Source organism: Athene cunicularia (genome assembly GCF_003259725.1).
Source record: "Athene cunicularia isolate RWA chromosome 1 unlocalized genomic scaffold, athCun1 chr1_part1, whole genome shotgun sequence".
NCBI lineage: Eukaryota > Metazoa > Chordata > Aves > Strigiformes > Strigidae > Athene > Athene cunicularia.
In genome coordinates this window covers 20,603,141-20,628,566 of record NW_020799091.1, presented here as the reverse complement: position 1 = coordinate 20,628,566, position 25,426 = coordinate 20,603,141, and the positions used below count along the sequence as shown (strand labels likewise).

Sequence of the window (25,426 nt, the reverse complement as noted above, 5' to 3'; positions counted from 1 at the left end):
CTTTATATTGGTGATGCTCTTTTTTTATTCTCAAACCATTTGATCTGAATCATATGATCTACCATGATGTCTGAGCAGGGGCCTAGTCCCAGTTTTTCAAGGAAAAAGCAAGCCAATACTAACTGCACATGCTGAAGACTGCATCCTGCAAGGATCCACCTTGGAAAATGGAGTGGCCTTTCCCTTTTAAGGAATTAATGTCAACAAAATTGATTTGTTTTTTAAAAAAAATATGAACTAATTTTTAAAAGGCAATACCTATGTCCAGGTTCAACTTAAAGAACATAAGTACTAGTTATATTACATGTGAGTGGAGAAACAGTTTCTTAGAGTATTTTGGTATGCCATTAACTTAATTATTATGAGCTATCATACTTAAATAGCATAATTACATACTTAAATATATACATAATTATGATTATTTACTTTTTATATGTATGATATGCTGGATGTGCTCTATGCCTTTGATGTTGTAATGGTCAAAGTGGAACCTCTTTGGCTAGGCAGTTTCATGTGATTAAAGAAAAACGTTGCCAAGCTTGTATGAATGTTGCAAACACTGAAAGATTCAGTGGTAAGTAATTGGTATTTCACCAAAGACAATCCAGAGGTTTTGGAAGAGAGGTAAATTCCCAAATCTTTGATTTGGACAAAACCCCACTGTCAGCTTTGGGATTACAGGAATGTGTTACATGGCCACAGATCTGACAGAATACAAGAAGGATATTTATCACTAACATGAGCCTATATAGCAGTTATGTTCTGTGCACACTGTTCCCAGTTCTCTCTCTCTTTCATAGGTGCTTTGGTGACAGGACTGCACAGATCATGAGCAGTCCTCACAGTCATATGACACAGGTGCACATTTTGCACGGGCTAATGCTGATCTGGGGAATATTGCAGTATCAAAAAAACCTTAGACATTTGTTTTTAAAGGGCAAGTGAAATACACATACTTCAGGGGCTTTCTAGGAAAAGAGACTAGGACCTGTAAGATTTAGAGCCTAGCTATGGAGCTCATAATGTATTGATTATTTCTAGGCCCCATAGAATTTTCCTCCTCAGTGTTTGCTAAGATCATCAAAATAATCAGGAATTCAGCTTTCATTGCTTTGGGAAGAGATATTTTATAGTATGCGAATGAAAGCAACATGACCTGGTCCTTCGAAAATTGAGAGCGCCACATCCTGAAAGGGATGTATTTTTGTGTCCCCATGAAGCTTGGGGAGTTGCTCCCCATCCATGGGTTTTAGTTTTGCTGCTCTTTGGTTGCCCTCTGACAGACAATGTACTCCCTTAATATATGAGCAGCACTCGGTGCCTCCACCACAGAGGGCTCATGAGAAAATGGCACAGAAGTGAGGCTTTTCTATAATGTTGATTGCAGGGTCAAAGCATGCTGAGTTTGGAAGGGAGCTCTACTCTCAGCAGAGAGCTTTCTGAAGACATGACAGAAAATAGTGAGCCTTTAGTCACATTCCAACCAAATTTAAGCTCCTTTCTTTTGTATTTCCTTTTCAATGTAAGCAGAGACTTCCCTTAGTCGAGGAGGAGGAGAATAACTCGCTGCTGTGAGTTAGCACGTTCCAGGCAGCACCTTTTTACGCGGCAGCTGTCCCAAAGCAGTGTGGCTGAATGTACAGCAGTCTGCTTCTGAACCCAGGCTGGTCCCACAGGTTAAAATGTATAGGAAGAAAATGCAGTTTTCCAGAATGTGGAAACAGTACGTGTGATTTGTGCCAAAAGTGTGGAATGGGTATTGCAGCTGAAGAGGCAGGTAAATTGCCTAGATTACATACACAGCAAAATACTCAGGCAGTCTCTAGGGTTACTTGCACGTGCTCAAATATATTTTCCGTTGAAGCTGATAGCAGCCCCATGTATGTATGAAGGAGGAGAAGAATACAGACTTTTCTGTTGGGCCTCAGCTAGAGCCCACCAAAGGAAACGGGCATTCTTACTTTTGTCATTAGTTGTAGAAAGAGCCACATTAGACCTCTATCCATTTTGTATGTCTACATCTTTTTACTCTTTGGGGCTAAAATCTACAGTTGTGTTGTCCTTTGTCTGATCTCAGCTTTACTGTCACCGCCAAAACCTACAAAAGTCGATCGTAAATGTGTTTACAAATAAGAAGACATTTCATAGGATAAAATGTTACAACTGTGCCTCTGAAATAAAGCCCTAAAACTGTATTTAACTTCAGGCCATGAAATTTGGAATACCCTAGGCTAGTAGAACCATTTGTAATTTTCTAGACTTAGTAACTAAACCCCAACTCTTTTTATTGCCAAATGCAGTTAAAAACAACCTGTGGTTTATCATGCTTATCTCATGAAATTCTCAGAGAGAACTTTTCCTAGGAAACTTAATATTATTCACGTAAACTCCTGATACTACAGACTGCAGTGTGGTGCCATGCTGAATTCTAAAAGCTTTAGCAAAAGCAGTTGCATGGGAGTAGTTCTCACACTACACATCTCATTAGGAGCCAAATGGCTTTAAATTCTGCATGTTGTGCTTTTCATATGAGAACCAATTACTGGTTTAATACATAAAGGCCTGTGGTTATTTCTTATACTAATTTAAGGATTTTTTTCATTTAACTGTGGTTGAAGTTTGAACCATAGCTTGCCAGTATATGAAGTAATTTTAAAAGGAAGTGAAACATCTTTGCCTCAGTTTCCCTTAAGAATAAAGCTTTGGATTGCAACTACAGAGCTTCTTGTTGTTACAAGATAGTAATTTAATGCACTTTATTTAAAAAAAAAGGCACAAATTATTTTGTTTATAAAATGTTACAATTGCACTATGCTGTAAGAATCGGTTACTAAATATAAACTGTACAGTTTTGTAGTCAACATTGTAAGTGTTTAGTCATAAATGATTGAAACAATTACATGTTTCAGTTAAATGTTAATTTTATATGTGGTATATGTAACCATAAATAAATTTTCCTTTCTAAAAAAAGAATGGTTGTGTGTTTCATTTCATTGAATTTCACATTCTGTTTCAAATAACAAAACAATATTCTTTCTAAAAATATAAAATCAAATATGTTCCAATCCAGAGAGATAGCAGATGGCATTAACTAAACTCAAAAGATTAAATTCAGATGTGCAAACTTCAGTTGTACTTCTGTAGATCCCGTGCATCCACTAACACTGTAGAAGGAAATACCAGGCACTACAGTTCTGTGCAAAAAGTGAAAGAGATAACAAGAATTCTTGAATGTAGATTTGCAAATGAAAGCCAGGATGCCCTTCCAAGTTTACTTTTCTTTTCCAAGTTAATTTACCTCTATTGCACTTCTGACACACTGCCATTTGTTATTGTACACGCTCAGTTTTGGGGAACAAAATTCGAAATGGATGTACAAGAGGATCTGCACTGAGCCTTGCTAAAAGTATCTAAATACTTTGTATTTGAGTTAGAGATCATTAAGGGGGAAAGGTAAAAGTTGAAAGAAACTATGTTAACCTAGGCGTTTTTTTAGAAGTTTGGTCCTGATCCTCCAATTAAGTAACTGCAAAATCGGATGCATGATCAGAGTTCTGTTTTTTCAGTTTGACTCTTATAGACAGGCTAAAGAAAATGGTGGACTGTCTCATTTTCCAAAATATTTTTAAAAAAAAAAAAATCTGTATTTTAAGTCTTCTGAATGGTTTTCTTGAATACCGAACACATATTCCAGGCATATAAATTGATGGAATGATTTACATCTCTAATGGTAAAACTGACTATTGTGTACCAAAACGAGTGAAAATGTGACTTCTGAAAGAAATTGACAAGTGGCTGACAGATACCCAGGTAAGAAATGGAGAGTGAGGGTCCTTCCTTTGTACTATGGAGGACACTACAGTCCTGCAGCTCAGGTGTATCCTGGAGGAGATCTTAGTGATGTTTACTTCTACCAGACACAGCTGTCCTTGCCACCTCTCCCTCACATCAGACATTGAGGCACCAGCTACTTTATCTAGAGAAGAGGAAACTGGTATCATGGTGCATAGGTAGAGTCCTGGTTTGTGTCTCTGCAGGTAAAATACAGCCAAAAGACAAAAGCACAATGGTGATCAGGATGTATTTGATAAATGTTTTTTGCTTGACTAAACGTGAACTGCAATTACACATTATAGACCCTTAGGAACTATCAGCTATCCATTCTACTAAACTGGAAAATGAATAAAAATTAATGGGAAAAAACAATAGAGAGGGAGGGGAAATCAATGTTTCCCCTGATGGAGAAGCCAGTATTGAAATGATGTGGCCGGGGCTGTTTGGGGATCTCTTTGGTCTTAACTGCTGGAGCTTAAAGTAGGACAATAAACTGAACCTGTTCTGACCATACAACGTATGTTTAAGCTGCTTCTGCAGTCAGGAGGGCCAGGAACGACCCGGGAACAGCAGGGATGGATGGTTCAAGCATCTTCGCCTTGCTGTGTTGGTGCCTCTTCTGCACTTGATAGCATTGGCATCAGCCTAATGTCTTCTTAGCAGTCCCAGATGGAAGTATCATTAAGAAGGCAAAATGGCTGACTAAATCAATAAATAGAATAGTAAAAACCTGCCAAAACTTAATGGTACTCAGCCAGAATTGTAAACGAATTCCTATTAGAATGGTGGAAGTATTAATGGCATTACAGAACTGGTAGGTATTCTGGCTGTGTTCTTGTTCAGTGCAGATAACGTCCTGCTTACGAAGCAATCCAGCAGTATCACAAAGCTAAGGAAACAGCACTGTTACTAAAATAGTGTTTTAGATTAACTGGGAACGTTAGGCACAGTGCTTAGACCACCCAGTAACAACTCCTTTGTGCCCCCTGCCAAATGTATAGTGCTTTATGCACTATGGTTGGATATCAGGTATGTCAGCTGTCTGGAACTAAGCAGAGGGTAACAGCAAAATTTTTAATAACAAGCACGCAACAGAAAACTTCTGTGCCCATTAATAAATGGTCAGTGGATTTGCAAGAATAAAATAATTGAAAGCTGTCAGGACATCAAATAATTTTCAATTTCCATGCTACAGTAAGCAGTGGAAATTTAGAAAAGTGTAGTGCAGTGTTACTTGATTCAAGGAGGCTTGGCTGTAGTGTTCCAGGTACACATGCCTGTTCTTATGTACTTCTCTTAAGTGTCTGTAGGTCACATCAGAGATGAGCTGCTGGGTTAGATGCACATTTGGACACAGTGCAGCGTATTTTACTAAATTCTTATGAATTATTTATAGCAGGATATCAAAGAATATCTACAACCTCACCACTGTCCTATAGCATAAATCTCTGATGTCTATGCAAAGCATGAGGCCCATGCAGTTAATGGATATTTTACGTTCCTCCCTGAAAACTGTACAGGAAATATCATCAGTCTGGCATATATGAAAACGACAATTTAATTTGCAGGTACTCAGGCTTTTAAAAAGCTCAAATTCATACATACCTTTTAAAGTTATTTTGAAATTATTAGGATCATATGGATCTAAACATTTTTTCCTCTTAGGATTGCTTTTAAAGCTAGCAGCTCAAACCTAATTTTGGGGGGTTTTTAGATTTTTTTTTTTAATTGAAATGTCATCCTCATAACAGAAATTCTCCCTGGGGTTGTTACTCTTTGCATTCCTCTGACTTGGATGCAAGCTGAGCAAACCCAGTGCTGTACAGCATGTTACAACCAACGCTTGGTTGCTACATGTAAATCAGCTCTTACTTGAGCATCTTCTGCTTGCTGATTTTACTGGGATTTTGTTCTTTCACATCTGCTGAAGTGTTTAATCCCCTTACTTTGTGATAGGTGTAAAGGTGTCAGCCTTTGAATGCAGGGCATTCTTTGTATGACCCCAAAAGGTATTTTGAAGTACCAGGACACTGTCTTCCCACCAATGGCCTAGCAGGGCTGGTTTCATCTTCATTTTTTATCATGATATATGGGGTTTAAATGGTGCTTGACAGAGAGACTATATAAATACGGTTTTAAGATGCATTGAGTTTGCCGTCATCATCATTTTGAGCTGTCAAACTAAAAAGCATGCCTTTATTATTTCCAGAACAAGGATCATCACACTCCATTCAGCTTATGAGGGGAATGCAGAGGATGGGGTAAGCTAAGGTGGGAGAGAGCCCTTACAACTCCAGTTTCACGCATTAGGTAGGTCTAATTGGGAGCGAGAAAATTCCAAAACTCTCAGACTAACCTAAGGATTCCCCTTGCTCCCCTGGATATTCTTACACTTTCACCTTTGCAAGAGGGGTGACAAAGAGGTGACTGGTGTCCCGGAAGCCGCCTTGTTCTCCCCGTCTCTCTTATATGCCATCCATTGCTGCAGCCTCCAGTTCCCGTTTCACTATTTCCAAGAGCTGGCCTTTCTCAGTGGAGCAGTTTGAGGACGTCCACAGACGACAGTGTTAGCCAAACCATGCATCTCCAAGAGCATCACGCAGCAGAAAGAAGCAATTACTATTTGCCAGTTTAACCCAACAGAAAAATGTTTCCTCCCTGACATCCAAGCGGATCAGACAGACCCACTGCTCTTGAGAGAGAAGCAAGGGCAAGCTCCCACTTTGCTCCCACTGACCAAAAGGCAGGGGCCTGGGGGAGAGGAGGGGCTGGTCGCTGCACAGCCTGCAGACTCTTGGCTCTAGTACTCTGCAGATACAGTTGAGTTCACCGCCTGGCAGGGTAGCCTATGCCGTGCTGAGCCAGGGCCACGCAGCAGCAGCTCATCTCTCCCTTGATGCTTTGTCTCATTCTGCAGCCTAGTTTCTTGTGGAAACAGACTCCAGGATTTATTGTCAGTGCTGGACTCCCAGTCCCTTCAGACAGCTTTCTATGAGAACTAATAAAGCAGATCTGGGTGGTGGGGGTTTTTAATTAAACAGCTTATTTTAGGTTCCCTGGAGTTCTCTGTGCTGAGGTTGGGTTTGATTTGGGTTTTTTCCACCCCCTTCTAGGAACAAGACACAGAAAAATGTCATGACTCCTTAATGTTTGATCCATTACATTCATCATGCTCTTTCTGGACAGTGTTTGCCTTCTGTCCAGCCACAGCTTGTGCACAGCCTTTACAGAAACACAGTCATCCTTGCCAATAGATGTGTCTGGTCTTAGATCTGCAAACCCTGGTGCCTGCCATCACAGGGTACTTCAGGCTGGCTCAATTTCAGCAGCTGTATGTCAGCCCTGGGACTGCTCTCACAAGCTGCCTCCTTCCCCAGAAGCAGCAGCAGCCCTCCTCAGGTGGCAACAACGACCTGCCTCTGCACCCTGCAGGGCGTTTGCCAAAATTGGCCGTTTCTGCTATCAGACGGGGAGGCCAACAGAGCATTCCGGCGGTGGCTCTGCCGTGGTCGCCACATCCCTGGGGCGCCTAGGGTGTAATGGGCAGACAGCAAAAGGCACTGGTCAGGGATGCTGATTTTCCTTCCCTTTGTGATACCAGGCTGTGATCAGGTGCAGGAATAGACTTTTACTTGTACAGCAAATGTTTCCTGCATCTTCTAGAGGAGAGAGTCACCAGGCTAGATGGGTATGTGTCATAAGCCAGACTTGTCCAGCGGACGTGCAGCTGGGTTGTGCTGGTAGGAGTATGTACACAACAGACCCACAGCAGCTTTTTGGTTTCAATTCAGTGTTTTCTTCCCATGTATACTTAATTTGTCTTACTAAGGAATGGTTGTTGCATTCTTCTTCAGAGATGAGAGAAAGCATTCATCAGAGCCCAGTAGTTTTCACTATACTCTAGCATTTTCCTGCTTCTACTTTATTCTATTAGAGGCTGTTTTAATGAGTATTCATTAAGCACACACATCTCTCTCCAGAGATCTAAGCAGTGGAATCTCCATCATTTCCGCAGCTTCACAAAATGATGCAGCACTTTGTTTTAGTCAAGTTAAAAACAGAACAAAATGCTGCTTCTGTGTCCCTTTCAATCATCTCACCTTCAGCAGTCATTTGCAAAAAGACTGTTGGTTTTTTCCTCTTCTTAGAAGTTATTTTTTACATCAGTTAAATGACAGCTTAATCATACGATAAAGGACTTCCCCAAGCACAGGTCTTTCCAATGTGTCAAAATATCCGTGGATTCCATATTTAACGTCAGCTACAGCTGCATTGCAGCCGTAGGTGAAGTCTCCCCGGTGAATAGCTTGCCTGATACTATATCCGTGTAGAGAGTGTGACCTTTTAGAAAGCTGTTCTGAGACAAAAGTCAGCAGGCCTCAGACCACAACGGTGGAAATCAGCAGCAAAAATCCTAAGCAGCAGCTAAGTACCTGTAAAGATGTCGGTATACAGGGCCATATATAGCATAATTCTGGCTGTTTATGATAAAGTAGCAATATTATTTTTAAAGACACAGAAACTTTGGCAAACACCATAAAGTGCTTCACAGCAGATGGCAGTGGAAGCAGAAAGAGGTCATGTCAAACCTGTGGCAAATAGAGGTATCTGCTGCTCTTCCTTCTTCTTCCCTAATGCTTGCTGTGAGAATGTGGCAGATAAGACTAGTGCTCTATGTCACTGTGCATTTGCAGGATTAATGCCTAAAATAAATTATTACAGTGAATTTAACATCTACTTCAAATTTTTAACAATTTCTACTCCTCCAAAAAGCTAGGTTCCATCACACAACCTGTGTGTGTCTCCCTGGCAGTAGCTTATATCATTTGGAAGAGCTCACCACCACATAGCAGTTGTAAAGTTTAACATAAAATGACTATGTTGTCAAGCTTACAGTGTAAAACAGTCTGGCTTCAGCCTTCTAGCAACGCAGAAGAAAATAACAGTGTAAAAAAGCCAGTAATTTGAAAGGCTTCCAATCACAGGGTGGGGGAAAGGTACAGATACTTCACAGATTCCTTGAAGCTTTGGGCACTGTGCACCACCTCCCCTTGTGCATTGTGGACAGGTCTCCCATCTGAACCAGTGAAAATCCAAGAAGAGATGCAGCATCTGGGAGTTTATGGTCAATGGATCAGGTTAAAAGCTCTAAGAAGCCTAAAATTTACTTGACCCATTAAAAGTTACAAAAAGCCTCATCTCCAATAGAGTTTTACCAGACACTTGCTAAAGCAGATGAAGAATGGCCTCATTTTTTTCCTGGTGAAGACAGAGCCCAAGAGGTATTTTGCAACCAGCATCCACTGGTTCAACTGCAGCAGCGGTATTATTTCCTGCAGAAAGGTCACAGGCCATTTGTAGCTTTCTGAGTCAAAAACAATCCTTAAAACTCCAGCTAAAAAAACCCACCTAGCAGCTGTGTAAAGCACTGTAATTGCCCTGGGTTGCAGCAGCTGACTACAAGAACCAGAACTAGAAACAAAATCCAGCCCAGGAGAGATGACGGATTTGTTGCTGATGGTAAAACCAGAGCAAATGTGTAAGTAGAAGAGCAGGACTGCACTTTGTGTGCACAGCATGATGGCTGGGATATGGTGTTTCAGAAATAAATGGGGCAATGAGCTGGTGTGTGTATTATGTGAGAGCTTGTGCTCTCTACAGTGATGATTGTAAAAGAATTCAGGAAGTAATGCAGAAACCTCTCAATATCTCTGCTTTCTCTCTGCTTTCCCATCAGAGGACTGGGTAGCTGGTGAGGTATGGAGATGACATTTGAGATGACTGTGAGACAAGAAGCTGTGAAGCCAGCAGGGCAGCTGAGAGGGACAAGGCTTGAACTAGCCTGGAGGAAAGGGTTTTAATCTTGATGCCTGGGCTTTGAGACAGAGGGCAGCCAGACAAGTGGTGAGAGAAGGGCACAGTCCTGGAGGTACCAGTAGCCCAAGACATCATCTTACCAGTTATAAAAATCAAATTTAGCAGATGAGATGAATAGAGAGGAACTGATGGGAAGCTTTGACATTTATATAAAACATATAGACATCTGTGGTTTATCCTACAAAGGCTTTACAATACCCAAATTATCATCAAGATAACTGAGATCAGACTACTCAACAAACCAAGATCACCTTGTGCTGCATTTTGATGTTAAGGGATTTGTTTTGTAAACACACACCCATGAAGGAAGGTGACAGTACAGGTAAGTCATAGGTAGTTCCCCCAGAGCCTGTGAGGACACACTGGGGGAAGCTTGGCTGGAGAAGAGGTGGCTTCATGGGGACCTAACAGTGCCTATGGGGAGATTACCAGGATGACAGATCCAGGATCTTCAGTGGTGCATGATGAGAGACAATGGGCAGAAGTGAAACAAGTAAGACTGAGAGTAGGTATAAAAAAAACCTACTTCCCCATCAGGACACTCAGGCAGAAGGGCACACCTTGGCCAGAGAGGTTGTGCAGTCTTTCCTGGAGCTTTTCAAGACTCCACTGCATAAAGCCCTGAGAAACCTGGTCTGACCCTGATTTGAGACAGAGGTTGGACTAGAGACCCCCTGAGGTCCCTTCCAACCTGAATTATGCCACAGTCCTCATGGAGAATGAGACACACCTGTGTCCAACCTCTTACCCATCAGTCCATGAAAGGCAGACCAAGGTATAAAATAAGAGGGGGGGTTGTTTTAGTTTGGGTTTCTTTTTTTTTTTTTTTTTTTTTTTTTTCTGTCACTCAGTGCCCCAGTAATCTTGAGTCAGAGACCCATACCATGGTCTGGAAGGCTTAGACCTTGGCAGAGCAGTAGTTCATAATGAGGAGGAAGTCAAACTCTGTCCAAGCGTCAATCTCAAAAACCTGCTTACAAAATAACTCGGATTCCACACAGTACTCAGTGCAGTACTCCAGGTGTGTTTTCAGACCTCTAAATCAAGGAGAATAATCGCTGCTGGCTGTGCTCTTGCTAATGCCACCTCTACATTGTGTCACTTCAACAGGCCACTGCTGTCTGTCAGGACCTTTCCAGCTTGGACTGAACTGTGGATTTATTCAATCCTAGGTGTAAAAATTTGCATGTGTCTTTGGTAAACTTCACAAGGTTTCTGTCAGTCCATTCCTCCAGTTTACCAACATCCCTGTAAACAGCAGCCCTGCCGTCCTGCTTACCCATTCCTCCTCCCAACGTGGAATCAGTTGTGAGCTTACATGGATCCTGTCCTGCATTCGGGTTACTGATGACGGTGTTAGGCAGTACTGGCCCCAGTGTCAGCCTCTGAAGAGCAGCTCTTGGTCCTAGCTTCCAGCTGGGCTTCAAATCAATGACCCTTTGAGCTTGATAGTCTTATTTTTTCCACCAACTCTGTAAGTCCATCCATCCACTTCCCAGTCTGGACACTAGTATCTCATGGGGAAACAGCCCTGAAAGCCTTGCTGAAGTCAAGGAACAGCCTTGCTGCTCTCCCTTGTCCACACAGCCAGTTTTTCCACCACAGAGATCACTGTGACCTTACTAAATCTGCACTGGTGATCCCTGATCACCTTCTGGTCCTTCGTGTACCTGGAAGCAGCTTACACAGGACTTGGTTCAAAATCTTCTCGGGGACAGAGCCTGTAGCTTCCATTGTTGTTGCTCTTCTTGAAGTTGGGCATAAGAATTGCTTTTTTCTAGTCACTGGGAAACTCCCTTGATTGCCATGACTTCACAAAGATCTTAGAGAGCATTTTCACATACTGACAACAGCCTCGAGCTTCCTCAGCTCCCATGGGTGCCTGCTGTCTGGACACCCTCCGGACTAATTTCCTGAAGGAGGTTGTAGCTCGGAGACGATACGAGAAGGCAGACAAATGGTGCAGCTTGACACAGTGTGCCAGATTTTATGGTGTGCCATCATGTAACAAGTTTCTGTGCACCCCTACAATGGCAGGGTGCCTGTGCACATTGCGGGGCACCAGCCCTGGGGCAGCAACGCTGTGCACTGCACACAGTGAAGGCAGCTCTTCCCACCATGCTTTGAACCCCGCTTCCCTGCAAGTGTGAAGATCCCAAAACCAGCCCTGGGCAGGAGAAAAGCCAAAGGCTTTTACTCTGAAGCCACATTTTGAGATAAGAGTCCCACAGCGGCTGCAAGGCTTTGATCTGATCAGATAATCCTTTTCCAGACAGACACACAGACGCTGTGCCCCATCAACAAGCAATGCAGCATCGCCAGACAGGCTGCAGCCCCAGCACCCTCGGCACACCACCTCCTGCCCCTGCTGTGAGCCAGCCCTTCGGGGGTGGGTTTGTAGCACAGAGCCTTTCTTGTCAGCACGAACAAACTCCTCTTCCCTTTTCCTCCTTGCTCAGCACAGCTACCCAGCCCTGGCAGGGGATATCTCTAGATGATGTGACACATTGGTCTCTTGCTCCTTTAGATAAAAACCCAATCATGCTTTTTTTTAAAAAAAAAATGCCCCATATGAAAAATTCAACTAAATTTCAAGCAAGAAAAGGAGAAATATGGCTCGTTCCTCCCCAGGGGCTGGAGAGCTGCTTCCCAGCAGCCCCTCAGCAGTGCTGCTGGCTGTCCACCCTTCCCACTCGTGCTTTCCTGTCACCAGCCAGCAGAAACAGAGGACATTGGGCCCATGTGTCAAATCCATGCATTGGTGTTCAAAGGAGAACATGCTCTTGGAATGCTGGAGCAGGTACCTCCAACCACTTCTTCATAAATTGAGTCCTTGTATGGCGGGTGGTCTTGCCTTTTTGTTTGGCACAGTTGAGGTGAGACAAGCCCCAAACATTGCAACCCAGTCTGTTCCCATGCTTGTAAAAGTATGTTTTTACATAGTCTGAAAAAAACAAACACTTACTGTTTTTACCTAGGAAAGAGTCAGAAAAAGAACTTTTATGGACAGTGGGAGGTTTGAGAACGCAAATTGTTTTGCTTATCCAAGGAAAGCTGAAAAGTGACATGAAATAGTAAGAGGTCAGAGGAGCCCAGGGATCAAACACAAAGTGATATAACATGAGCTAATGGATGGAAGCTGAACCAAGTCAGATCCACTACAACAGCAAGGTATGTAAGTGTTGGAAGACACACCCCGGGGAACAGGAGATCCCCATCTCCTGACATCTAGACTTGCTGGTGGGATGTCTTGAACCACGCACAAACTACTGAAGTTAGTAAAGGAATAAATGTCTGTAAAATTAAAAGAGCTTATAAAATATTGGTTGTCTGGCTTGTGGTGTTGTGATAGGAATCAATGACCATGGTAACAGCAGAGCCATGGGCACAGCCTCCACAGGTTACATACTGGATCCTCCTCCTCTACCTCTTGGTATCAGCTGCCTTAAACAGTAACAAACGACTTCAGTGCCTACATTTGGGGGAGGGCAGAGAAAGGATGGGCCTCTAGCCATCTGTTTCACTTTTTAAGTGATGCCCTTCATGCTTTTAAGTATTTCTCTGAATAGTCATAACACTGGGTGCACACAAAAGGTAACACAAACATTTTAAAATTTAAAACAATACAGAAGATCTGTCTCGGGACATGAGCTTTGGAAATAAAATTCATGCAAATTAGACCAAGGTCTTCCTTGGCCCACAATGTGTTTATGTCACATCAGAGGCAGAAACAGTATTTAAAATGAAAAGTTAACACTTGTGTGTCAGTCTCCTCAACAGATAGACCAGAGCACCCGAAAGATCAGGGTCAGCTCACAGTCACACAGCTCCAGGCCAAGCCATAGCCATATTTCAAGTCCTCAGGGCCAAATCATCTGAAACATTTAAGGCAGAACTTTGTGTCTGCAGGGTACCTGGCACAACATACCCTGATCCTCACCTTAGAATTGCAGATAACTAATGCTTAATACAAATGAAAAAAATTATAAAGATCAGTCACAATTATCAGTTCACCATCGTTTATTTCGCTGTTTGAAATAATTTAGGGGTATCAGTCTAGTTGGTGGTGACTCACCCATCATTGCTCTGACATTCAGCAATGTTATTCACAGACTGGAAAAGAACCAAGAGCACGTAAGTAACTTAAAGGAGTCCTGTCCTCCCTAGGACTGAGGCACAAGGAGTCACTTGCACAATTTCTGGGTGGAGTAAGCCTCCCAGTCTCCAGGACTACTAACATGACATATTCAAAAACACTGAAGTCGGGGCCGGGGGGGAGGAAAAAAATTCTGCCACTGCCAGCATTACCATTCAAGTGCTAATGTTTATGAAATAACAATTCTCTATGGTACCTGGTGTTCTGCTAAACTAATATATAATCCTTAATGCTATTTTCTATATTAACTCTGGCATTATCTCTCTAAATATAATATAATTTTGCTGCAATAATAAAGTCTACACATCCACAATTAATAGAAATTCTTGTTCCCTGCTCTAGCTTGACAAATGGATCAAACCGCATGAGTAAGTGAAGTAACAGCTCATTTGTCACTGTCCCAGATGGTTGCATAAGCCACTTCCTAGGAGTCCTGTTCAAACTGGTTTTGTATCTGATTTTAGGCTTTTGTCCTGTTGAAAAGTTTCACTGAAAGCCTTGAATCTGCAACAAGAAGTTGTTCCTGATTTATATTACATGGATTTTTAAAAATTTTCACACTCAAAATTGTCCGATGGTAATCTCCATGTGCGCTGCCTGGACTGATTACCACAGGCCCACCATCAGCCAAATCCTCCTCCCCAGCAGCTTCCAACTCCATCAGACTGAGAGAAAAACATTTCTCCAGTTCACCTGCACTCAGTCACTGGAAACCCTGAGTCGTAACTGCTGAGCAACATCCCTGAAGCACAACAGAACTTCCCTACACCAGACTCTCAGCAACTTGCCCTCAGAGGGATGTGAGGTTGCCAGTGAGGTTCACAGCTCAGCCTGAGGATGAGGGAGGCTGAGGGGAGACTTGTCCCAGGGAGAATGGGGGTTATAAACTGTGCCAAGTTTCACCTTAAAAAAACCCCACCATTGTTTCCTATCTTAAAGGCAGAAAAGGAAAAACCATGCACACAAAACAGTATAAAAGATGTCCCTCACCGCCACTGAAACCTGGGCTCTCTGACCTGGGTTACTTTACTGGTCACCAAACGTCGTTTGCTGCTTTGGGTAGGAGGGAAGTCCCGGGGAGGATGCAGAAAGGGAGGCTGGGGGCGTGGGAGTGTGCTCACATCACTCCCGAATATGTGTGGAAATGAGGGTGAGTGGAGTCCTGGCCATGCAAAGCATATTCCACAGTGGAGACTCACAACAGCAAATGTGAAGGTACCAGGAATAGTAGCACACACACATTTACATCCATCCATAAGGTGAAGCCCATCCATCACCACTAGGCTCTGGAGCAGCTGAGGAGGAGTTCCTGGGGGAGCCTGCTTGGTGTTGGTGTTCCCACAAGCCGTGTCTGTGCAACAAAATGAAGTACAGCTTAACTACACCCAGGAGAGCTGCATATACAGTGGCTGGGTGTGGTGTGCCTGCCACCCACCCCTGGCAGAGCATGAAATCTTGCATGAGCTAAGGCACCCTGCCAAGAAGCCAATCTTAGGATGCACCAGAGAATATTCTCACTTGAAAGACAAAGAAACTGAAATAAATTGATGGAAGATTTGTCTTTGTGAGACCAGCTCCCAGGGCAGTAGGGCTTTTCCTTAGCTCTATAGCACCAATAAAAAGGAATTACAGAAACTATATTACTAAAATTATCTTAGGCGCATGCATATTCCTGCAAGAATTAGGAAAATATTAAAACCAGAGCAGCTAGTAACGCGCTGTCTGATCTGAAGGACTTGCCTACCGATGAGAGACAGATACTGGTTGTGTAACTGTCTCTCAAGAAACCAAGCACCAGGGGCTGGAGGACACCAAAGCTGCTTGGCGTAAGCAGTGGGGCAGAGCTGCCCTTGCCAAAGCCCAGGTGGGCCATGCAGGACAGGGTGCAGTGCCACCTCCCTTTTTGCCCTGATTTTCTCTCTTCCCCGTTCTGGGAGGTATCTTCTCCCTTGTTTCTACTTCCTCTCTGCCTCCTGCCAAAGTAGTTCAGGAATTAACAGGGGTTGCTTTTTAGCCTCCTTGTTACATTTAATTAGAAGACACCCTCATTTGCTTTGCTTTTGCTCTCCTGCCTGGCAGAGTAATTTGCATTTCACAGGCAATTCTCAGGTCTTGTTGAACACCTTCTACCTGAAGTGAGCAGCACAGAGAGTCACAATGAACAGCTTGGCAGCTGCGGCTGTGGCACAGCCAGAGCCAACAGCTGACGGAACACCTGGAAAGCCTACAGAATGGTTAAAAATTAACAAAAAAAGGAAAAATGCTGAATATGTGGTAGGCCTGGGCTGTCAAAGGGCAGTGCAGACACAGAGAGCACCACGACTAGGTGGCATACAGAGAACAAACCAAAGTCCTAAACCCCTTTTCAAAACAGAGTGATAAATTTATAGGAGTTGAATCCCCACCTCCTCTTTGAATGGCACAGCAGTGGTTCAGTTTCCACGCTTTACCAGTGCTGCTACCCAGAGCAATAACTCATACTGGATCCAGTGCTGAGCCACTTTTTGGGCTTTGTTGCACATTTCCATCATAACAAGTCATTTGCTCTCAGAGACCAGAGAGCTTTGCGATGCCATGCCCCTTACCAGCAAGTTAATAATACAGCAACTGTTTGGTGCTCAGATGAAGATGATCACAAACACTGCCATAATGTATGAAGTAAATCAGATTTTTCAGGAACAGTTATCTTCTCAGTGGATGTTAAATACTAAGAGCTTTTCAGATCTTTGCTATAATAGTACAGATCATGTTGTACCATTTCAGATCAATCCTAACTTTACTTTTGTCCATGCCTATTCTTAAACCTCACTTCCATGGCTGAAACTTCCAACCTTCAGTTGTTACAAGTGCAATTTCCAACTTCTGATGTACACAAGTGTTTCTTCAAGGCCACTCTTGATCCTGAATTAGTAAAATTACTAGTGGGCCAGGAAAAATTAGTACATTACTAGGGATGTGTGAGATACACCCTTTGCAGTAGGTGTGTACATGTGTTCACCTGGTGTCCAGCACAGGGCAGCCTCTCCATCAGAGAAAGTGGATCTTCACTAGAAGTGAATGAAAATGCAGCAAAGAATGTACATATCAAATCGTAAGAGATTAATTGTTGAGAAGGTAATTTAGGAACAGAACGACGCAAAGAAGCCTGTCTGGTATATTTTTTGCCACCTGTTCACATGAGGTTTTTTTGGTCTAGTTCACTTCAAGAAACTGCAGTCATCTGGCAGAGCTGAAATGCAAATACAAATTAAAATGTCAGCCCCAGAATTTGTTTTGGCTAGAGATCTACAGAGATAGGAAGATACACTAATTGTACAATTTGCAGTCTAGGTGCTTAAATAGAATTATCTGTGAATAAAATGAAGAAAGTTTCCTTGAAAGAAATAATTTATTGAATTAATTAATTAAATGGGCAGCATCTTTAAAAGAAGTAGTATCAGAATCTGCTCTCTTCCCTATAAAACATCAATCTGTTTAATCGAATTTGCAGTATCTAAAGCTATCTCCCGTACTTTATTTGCCTAGATAGGGCACAACCAAAGAAATCAACTTCCCCATGACAGCACGTGAAATAACGAATGTAAAGTAGATAAAGGCTTTAAATGCTGCAGTAGACAGTTTTACAGAACACCCCATCTATACACGTATCTGCCGTAGACATAAAAGCTGAGTTAGAGAAGGTTTTAACCAAGCTGGCTCAACACTAATTTCTGTTCTCCAATAAATTCTGAGAAAACTTAGTCTAGAAAAGTCACAGTTTTGAATAACTCACTTGGAAACCATTATATGTACTCTGAAAAAGAGAATTTTTCAAGCTATTAAAACAGCTCGCCTGAAAAGCCTTCCAAAATTTCATCACGTGCCCAGCACTACCATCCCAAGGGTGACCCTGGCGGGATTCTCAACATTCTTTACGTGAGTTAGCGGACAATGCTCAGCAACCCACGGCCATCTTAAACTAAAGACAGACATGGAGAAATGGGCTCTGGTTCCCAAGACCTTTCCCAGCAGTAGAAGGGCTCTGGGGTTCCACTTCAAGGCACAGAAATGTTTTCCCTAGGAGGCAGACACACCCCTTCCTATTTCTCTCACACACTTTGCCTACCTTCTCCAAACCACGCCCAACTTGCAGCTTATCCTTTAGTTGACTGTTTGTACCAGATTTCTCTACTTTTGGTACCAGAAATCCCAGCTCCATCCCTTCAAACTCCGCAGACCCCTCCATTCCCAGCTGTTGCCCCCTTGCTTAGCTTCTTCCCTGTTCCTTCATGGGCAACCAACCCTACTATGAGATGATTATCATGCACCTATTCTCCTCCCCTCCCACAGTTTTGTTATACTCCTCTCCCTACTACAGTGCTCTCACAGCTGCTGGTTCTTCTTGCATCTTTGTAAGTTAAATTATAGCAGATTTAAGACAGACCTAACTTGGTCGTGTAAAGCCAATTAAAACCAGAGGAGGAAAAAGCGATGTTAAAGGACTGAATAAAGTCAATCTTGGATTAGTGACTGTATTAATCATACAGAAGAGGAGAGCATCGGGGGGATGAGAAACAGCACCACAATACAGATTTGCAGAAGCTGCAGAGATCCAGTCAGTGTCAATTCTCCAGCGCAGTTCACTGTGCTCTGCTACTGTGAATCACCATAACTGCACAGCGTAAAGTGTTATGTACCAACTGTGGGCATTCAGTCAATTTTAATTGCATTTCATGTTGTGACAAGCATTTGGAAAGAGACATTGTTCTGATGGAAATGTTTTCTTTCATTGTCACCTTTCCCATCTATTTAAGATCAAAGCAAATTGTAGAAAAATAGAGCCTGAAGAAAAGAACAGAACAGCTGAATCAGACTGTTATATGGCTCCTGTCAGCTCACAGGAAAGAACAACAAAATCTAGTGGCAGCAATGTCTTTCCAAAACATGGTGCAGACAGACTGTGGTTACCCTATGGGCAGACCCAGACCAAAAGCAAACTGGACTGGGAATCACACCATACACTGCAGGAACACACTGGCACCATGGTCTTTGCTGAGATGGCTGGTTTAACCTGAAGACATTCCCTGCCTGCTATCATCATAGCATTAAACTGAGTTTGGTCTATGGCAAATCTCTCTGCTCATGGGTGGGCTTTGAACAAGAAAGGGCCAAGGCTCCTTTCAGGGACTGTAGCTGCCCACCAACTAGCCCTTAAATTTAGGTTAGACTGCAGGGATCACCTTTTTCTTTCTGTGTTTATATACCACCTGGCATTGCAAGCTTCTGGCCATAACCTCAAACACTAATAAAATGACAACGTGGCAACACATTTCTTGTTCTGAAAGAACAAAAGCCTCATCTGGAAACTGCAGATATGTCAAGTTTATTAATAAAGGAAAAAGCATTCCTTTTTATGCTATTAGTACTATTGGCTTGTAATCTCTTGTTGCAGTTTAGATATTATGGAGTTTCAGATTTAATATTCTGCCCAAAGGAGGATATAAAAGCCACTATTGATTTCCACTCCCTGTAAGCAGGTTTCATCTCTATGTAAATTAAAGATTCTATAACATAGTTCACAATATAGATTAGTTGTCATTCAAGCACTGATCTAGCCTCACACCAGCAGGCTGACTTATTGGCAAGTTCCAGACAATAACACACCTCATGAAATCTGGTTAGGCCTCTGTGCATCTACAGACACATCAAACATCCTAAGGAAAATATGGGATGGATTTCTTATGAGAGAAGGAGCAGTGTACACAGAAAAAAACATCACTCACTGTCACTGTCCCAGGGGAAAAATTATCCCCTTTCTTTTCACCAGAAGAGCAGGGGAAGATACTGATATCTTCCATCTACCAACTATTCAAAACCTTCAAGTAGTTGGAGAAGCTCCAGAAGAGAGAAGAGAAAGCGAAACAGCAGCATGAACACGCCAGGGTCTTTCACAGAACATCCCAGCTGGCTTCTCTCGTGACAGGTTGCCTGGGGAGCAGGGAAGGTCAGCACTGCCAACAGCTATCCCGTACCAAAGCAAGGGCGTTTCCTATGTGCTTGTCCCTTAGTGAACAGGAAGCATTTGCTTTGTCCTCTTCAGAGTGATGGTAGAGGCAGCGGTGGGAGCCATATCATCAGTCATTGCACTTTGGGAGGGGAAAGCCTAGTCCCATCTTGAGATCCTTGTCACACACTGGAGAAAAAAAAAAAAAAATCCTACCAGAAGCACCAGGAACTGCATCAAGCTCCAAGCAGCTTGGCCTGACCTCAGAACTGACCCTGCTGTGAGCAAGATGTTGAAACAGAGACCTCCTGAGGGCCCCACCTACCTGAATTACCCTGGGATCCCACGAAAGAGCAGAGGAAAGGCTTTCTACTCATTTCCACCACACAGAGGGGTACTGGAGCCTAAGGAAACAGCATTAGCTCTAATGCTGAAAACATTTCCCTTCTTGACTAAGAGATGTGTTCCCAACTACCCCGCCATCCAAACCTGTGCTTGCTCACAAAAGAAAGGGGAAAAATTTCAGTCTGCCAAAGCCTCTGTCCTTTTCTAGAAAGCAGCCACAAAAACTCTCTCCTCCTTGAAAAACAGCTTCAAACTCAACACTCAGATTATTCCTCATTGGGCTGCTGGTGGGCATTAGAAAATCTTTCAGCATGGCAAAACTCAAAGCACATCTCCCAGGCAAGGCAGAAGGGGAAGAACCAAGGTTTTCTAGTTTCATCTTAGGCTCAGCTACAGCCATCAGAAGTCCTGTGATGAAACCTGCTGTGCAAATGCAGTCTGTACAACCTCCTTTTAGTGATTTTTACTACTGTGTAACTGAAAAGCACCTACATTGCCAGCCATACACCATCTCCCCTGTAGAAAGCGAAACCTAAGGCCATTTTTAACTCAAGCATTGTGTTTACAGCAACACACGGTGAGCAGAGATAATCAGCATCTCTAGGGCTTAAGCACAAAACTGAAGGCAATGGGCACAAACTGACACACAGGAGGTTCCCTCTGAACATCAGCAAACACTTTTTCACAGTGAGAGTGACTGAGCCCTGGCCCAAGTTGCCCAGAGAGGCCATGGAGTCTCCATCATTAGAGATATTGAAAAGCTATCTGGACATGGTCCTGGACAACTTAGCCCTGGGTGACCCGGCTTGAGCAGGGGGGTTGGACCAGGTGACCTCCAGAGGTCCCTTCTCACATCAACCCCGCTGTGATCCTGTGAATGAAAAGTTTAAACCATCCAGCAAGCTGCTGCAATTCACCCCCTCTCCCAACTTCCCTGGAGGCCTCCTCTCATTTGTGTAGTCACATAGCCCACACTAGGGCAGGCTCGAAGGACTTACGAGCACATTTACAGGCAGGAGCTCAGCAGAGGTGCAATAACTTCCTCAGCTGTCATATCGCCTCTCCAGTGCTTTTAACTTCATGGCAGTTTTGTATTTCTGGGGAAATCTGAGCCTCCAGAAGTCAGCACAGCTGCACATGCACTGAGACTTTCCTATAAGCCCACTTTTACTGCAGCACCACTCAGCTACAGAGATAGGAATACAGTTGAAAGTTCTACAGAGGACAGTTCCCAGGGTCTTTGCCCTCCTGGAGGTAACAACTTAGTAGAGTGGAGCTCACATTAAATCACTTCTTAATAGCTTGGTTTCTCTTATTTCAGAATGCTTGTCTGCACAGGGCAGTGCCCCCACAGAAAACACATTCCTCAGGGGGAAAAGAATTAAGAGACCTTAAGACAACTGGCAATTTTAAAGACACTGAAACTTCACCAAGGCACACTGGAATATTTGCTCTGCGGCTGTATATAAAGGCATTGAGTTAAGTGCATGAATCTCCATATTTTGAACTTCTTCACCTCCTGTCTGGCTTCTCATACAGGTACATTTTAATTATAATAAACTCTTATGATTGCCCCATTTGTCCACAGGAGGTCAGTATCCTGCTACAGAAACAGTCCCTCTTACCTGGTGTGTTTGCAAGGGACAGAAATCTTAGAGCAGCACCTCATTTTTGTCAGAGGATTATAAGACTTTGGGTACAAGATGAAAACAGAAGCCTAGTATGGGTCCATATTGCCAAAGGAAGCCCTCTCCTTGCATGTCCCTTCTCATTCAAGCTACAGTTTTAATAAGGCCACACAGAGAATTAAAGGAGCCTCAAAGGTTTTGGTTTCCCAGATATTAAGCAGGCTCGAGCAGGGCAGGGCCCTCCTGCAGCTCTCCTGCTGCCACTGCCACGTTGCAGGAGCCAAATCCCAGTTTCCCTCTCAGGAAAAACAGCATCTAGTTGGGCAGGGAATTCCTATGTGATGAATAAACATGTTCAAATATTTTCATGCTTCCTGCATTATCTGGCCTTGCATTTTAATCAAAGACCAAAGTGTAATTGCCAGCTGAAAGATTTTTGTTATCTAGTTAGCCCTACTTGGCTGGTTTGCTAGGATGAGCTCCAGGGAAGGCGCCTGTTTGGGCTGCAACACGCTGCGTAGGAGATGTGCTGCACCACGCTGCTTTCAGAAACACTCCCTCATTAGCAACGCTTCTTCAGCAACTGCCAACACTTCTTGCCAGACATTCAGCACATCAAATATACTGGGTTTTGCCTCTCCCAAGCTGAGCAATAGATAGTGTGGAAGGATGACAACAGTAGTGGACAGGAGTGGCTGAGAGTAGCGGGGAAGAGTAAACAGCTGTGAACAGAGCTCTTTGGCAGTCACGTGTAGATCACAGCCACTGCCAGGCACTGTCCATACCACTATTTTAGTTTGCATCAGAAGCACTTTCAAAGCAAATCTGCTCATTCCCACCTGTCATGCTTTAATCCCCGTCATGGAGCAGCACATGAATGATTCCTTCCAGATACAGCTGTGTGTGAGACCTGCTCTCACTGCAGCAGGCAGCATTTACTTCACAGGAAGAAGAGCTCCTGAAATGTGGTTAGTGCTGACCTGCACCCCTTGCTCCCTGGTCCGCAGACCCTTTGAAGCCCACTGACACTGTTAGCGATTTTATTATAAATTGATCAAATTGTGTTTGACTGTTATGATTTTAATATAAGTATAGAACTAAGAGATATTGTAGTAGAAATCATTTTAAATTTATTGTATTTAGAACTTAGCAACCAGCTGCTACTCTAAGTGTTCCCTGTACAACCCTGTACCAAGGCCGAAGGGATTGGCCATAATTATCTAGTAGAAACAGTTAAAACACAGGTAACCAAAACACAAGATGATTGTAAGTTGATTTATAATACATACATAGGACTAGAAGAATGCAAGTAGTTGTCAAGGTCCAGGATTAATGGGAACTGAGGGAAGTAACCCTAACAGCTTGCAGGTACCTGCCAAGAAAACTGTGTCCTTAAGCAAAAGGTAATTCCGGCAGGGGGAGATCGTGACCACCGACTCATGGACCACCTACTCACATTACACCCCAGACCCATTTCTAGACATTTCTAAACTCTACTGCGCAGAATCGGAAGCAGGAGGAGAATATGTTAATGATTTCTTGGAAGTTGTATGCTTATGTATGAAAACTTAATGAATATGTATAAGTAAGTTCTATATAAAGTGTATGATTCTGGTGCCTGGCACGTGTTGTTGGTGAGGATACTCCCCTACACGTCCGGCCATCAATAAAGGAGTGTCTGCTTATCTGCATCAAATTGGTGTCAATAAGTTATTTTATCCCGGATTTCGGTGACAACACAGTCTGACCAACTAGCCAACATCACGCTTTAGGCTGCAGCTTCACCTGTTTGCAGTTGGGGCCTTCTCATCCATAAATGTGAAGGCAATTCCAGTGGAAGGAAAGTAACACTACCACTGACTCTGCTCCCCTTGGTGTCTCCAATTTGGGCACCAAATGGAAAAACTGAGGCATTAAATCTGATGATGTGAGACAGCCTCCATGCCACATATCCCAAATCGTGGAACGTTTAAGTTCTGTCTTATTTTAACTTCTGTGCTAACAAATTAATGGTGCCTCCACTATCTTCAGTTCTGTCCTGCCAAGACCACCAATCTTCTCAGAGGGAATCTTTATTCTTTCTATCCTACTACCTCTCCATTTCATTCCACATATGCTTCCTGAGCCACCAAATTTTTCTAAATCCTTTCTACAGCACTGGGATCCCTGTTAGCATTTGAACAGATGGGTGAGAATAAATGGTTGATGCCCGAAACCCAGAGAGAAGCAATACCTGCAGCACACTGGTAATTACAGCCATTGTGCAAAGCTCACACCTGGAAACCTTAAAATAGAGCTGTACTTTAGAAGCATGCTTTACCCACACATTTCCTAAATATTCTACCACCCTGAATATTCATGTTTTGCTCTCTGAGCAGAAAACATCCCCAGTTCACTAGACTCCTTTAATAACTCTTGTACTCATGAATTCATGAATTTTAAAAAGACTTATTCACTATTTAAATGTCAACTTAAGTCTATTTATCCTAATCGGGTATTGAGGCCAGCAGCACTTCCAGTGCCGTTAGTACTCTTGTGTCTCATCTGATCAGTGAAGGAAATAAAAGCTGAAGGAGGCAGATGGCTGAATCCAAGAGAAAGGTCATTACATGCTGCAGCTGATAAGGTGAAGCGAATAAAATGGGGAAGGTGATCTTCAGGGAGAAGGTTAAAACTTAGCCTCACCATGCAGAGGGTGTTTCTGTATGGAGATAAAACAAAGAAAAGCAGCATCAATTATTCACCAAAACATCTTCTATTGTTTAGTACAGGAAAATTCCTGGCCTTTTTCTTCTTCCTAATCTCCATATTAAAAAAAATAAAATTCTCTATTTTCTTACCTCCCATTTAAGAGACAGAAGAATGCCACAGATCTCTGGTGTTATTCTCCCCATTTAAGTGAGGCATCCTATATTTAAATGATTTTTCTCTGGCAACACAGTAAATAAGAAGCAACATTACAGCTAGACAACTCTTATGCCTCTCATGTCAAATAATTCTAGTTGTTAGCAGATGCCTCACAATTTGGTCTATTTTAAATAGGTTTGAAAATCCCTAAAGTGAAGATTTATTATCTCTTTCAGCAAAGTATGAAGTAAATCTATCACACCATATAAATAATTCAAATAAATTCTAGAAACATAGCAAAGAATATAGGTCAGGAGGGGCACCACAAGAGAGGAATGAAACATCCTTTACTTAAAGCATGTGGCAGACCTAAATTCAGTTTCCTAGATACACTATGTCAACTTAAAGAATGAAGATGGGTCTTAAATAATTTAAAAAGCAAAGGATGACTAGACAGTCACAGGTCGTTTTGAAGAAACTACAGAATATGAACAAAAATTAAATAATTAGTTTTTTTTATAAAGGAATTTGTCTGATGGAAAGCTGCCTTGTACCCAACTGACATCTTGCTTAACTTCCTTAAAAGATTTGTGAAATGTCACAGTGGTGGTTTCCAACAGTTATGGCAAATCAGGGACTGGTTAGTGAGAGAAGCAATGAGGCAGCAGGATCCATATATTTTAAAGTAAACCTTAAATGCTCCTGAAAACCACTGACATTTATAATCAAGATCCAGGCATATATCAGTATTTTGAT

General features: G+C 42.8%; 1 long non-coding RNA gene across 2 annotated transcripts; it reads left to right on the top strand.

The window, feature by feature from the left end:
- Positions 1 to 3,696: 3,696 nt before the first annotated feature.
- Positions 3,697 to 13,969, top strand: LOC113481989. Of its 2 annotated transcripts, none has more exons than XR_003398758.1 (3): positions 3,697 to 3,810; positions 12,690 to 12,882; positions 13,824 to 13,969. It is a non-coding gene; the product is annotated as an uncharacterized LOC113481989 (long non-coding RNA). The 2 variants fall into 2 exon arrangements; XR_003398757.1 differs by lacking the exon at positions 3,697 to 3,810 and adding an exon at positions 10,877 to 10,922.
- The last annotated feature ends 11,457 nt before the right edge of the window (positions 13,970 to 25,426 follow it).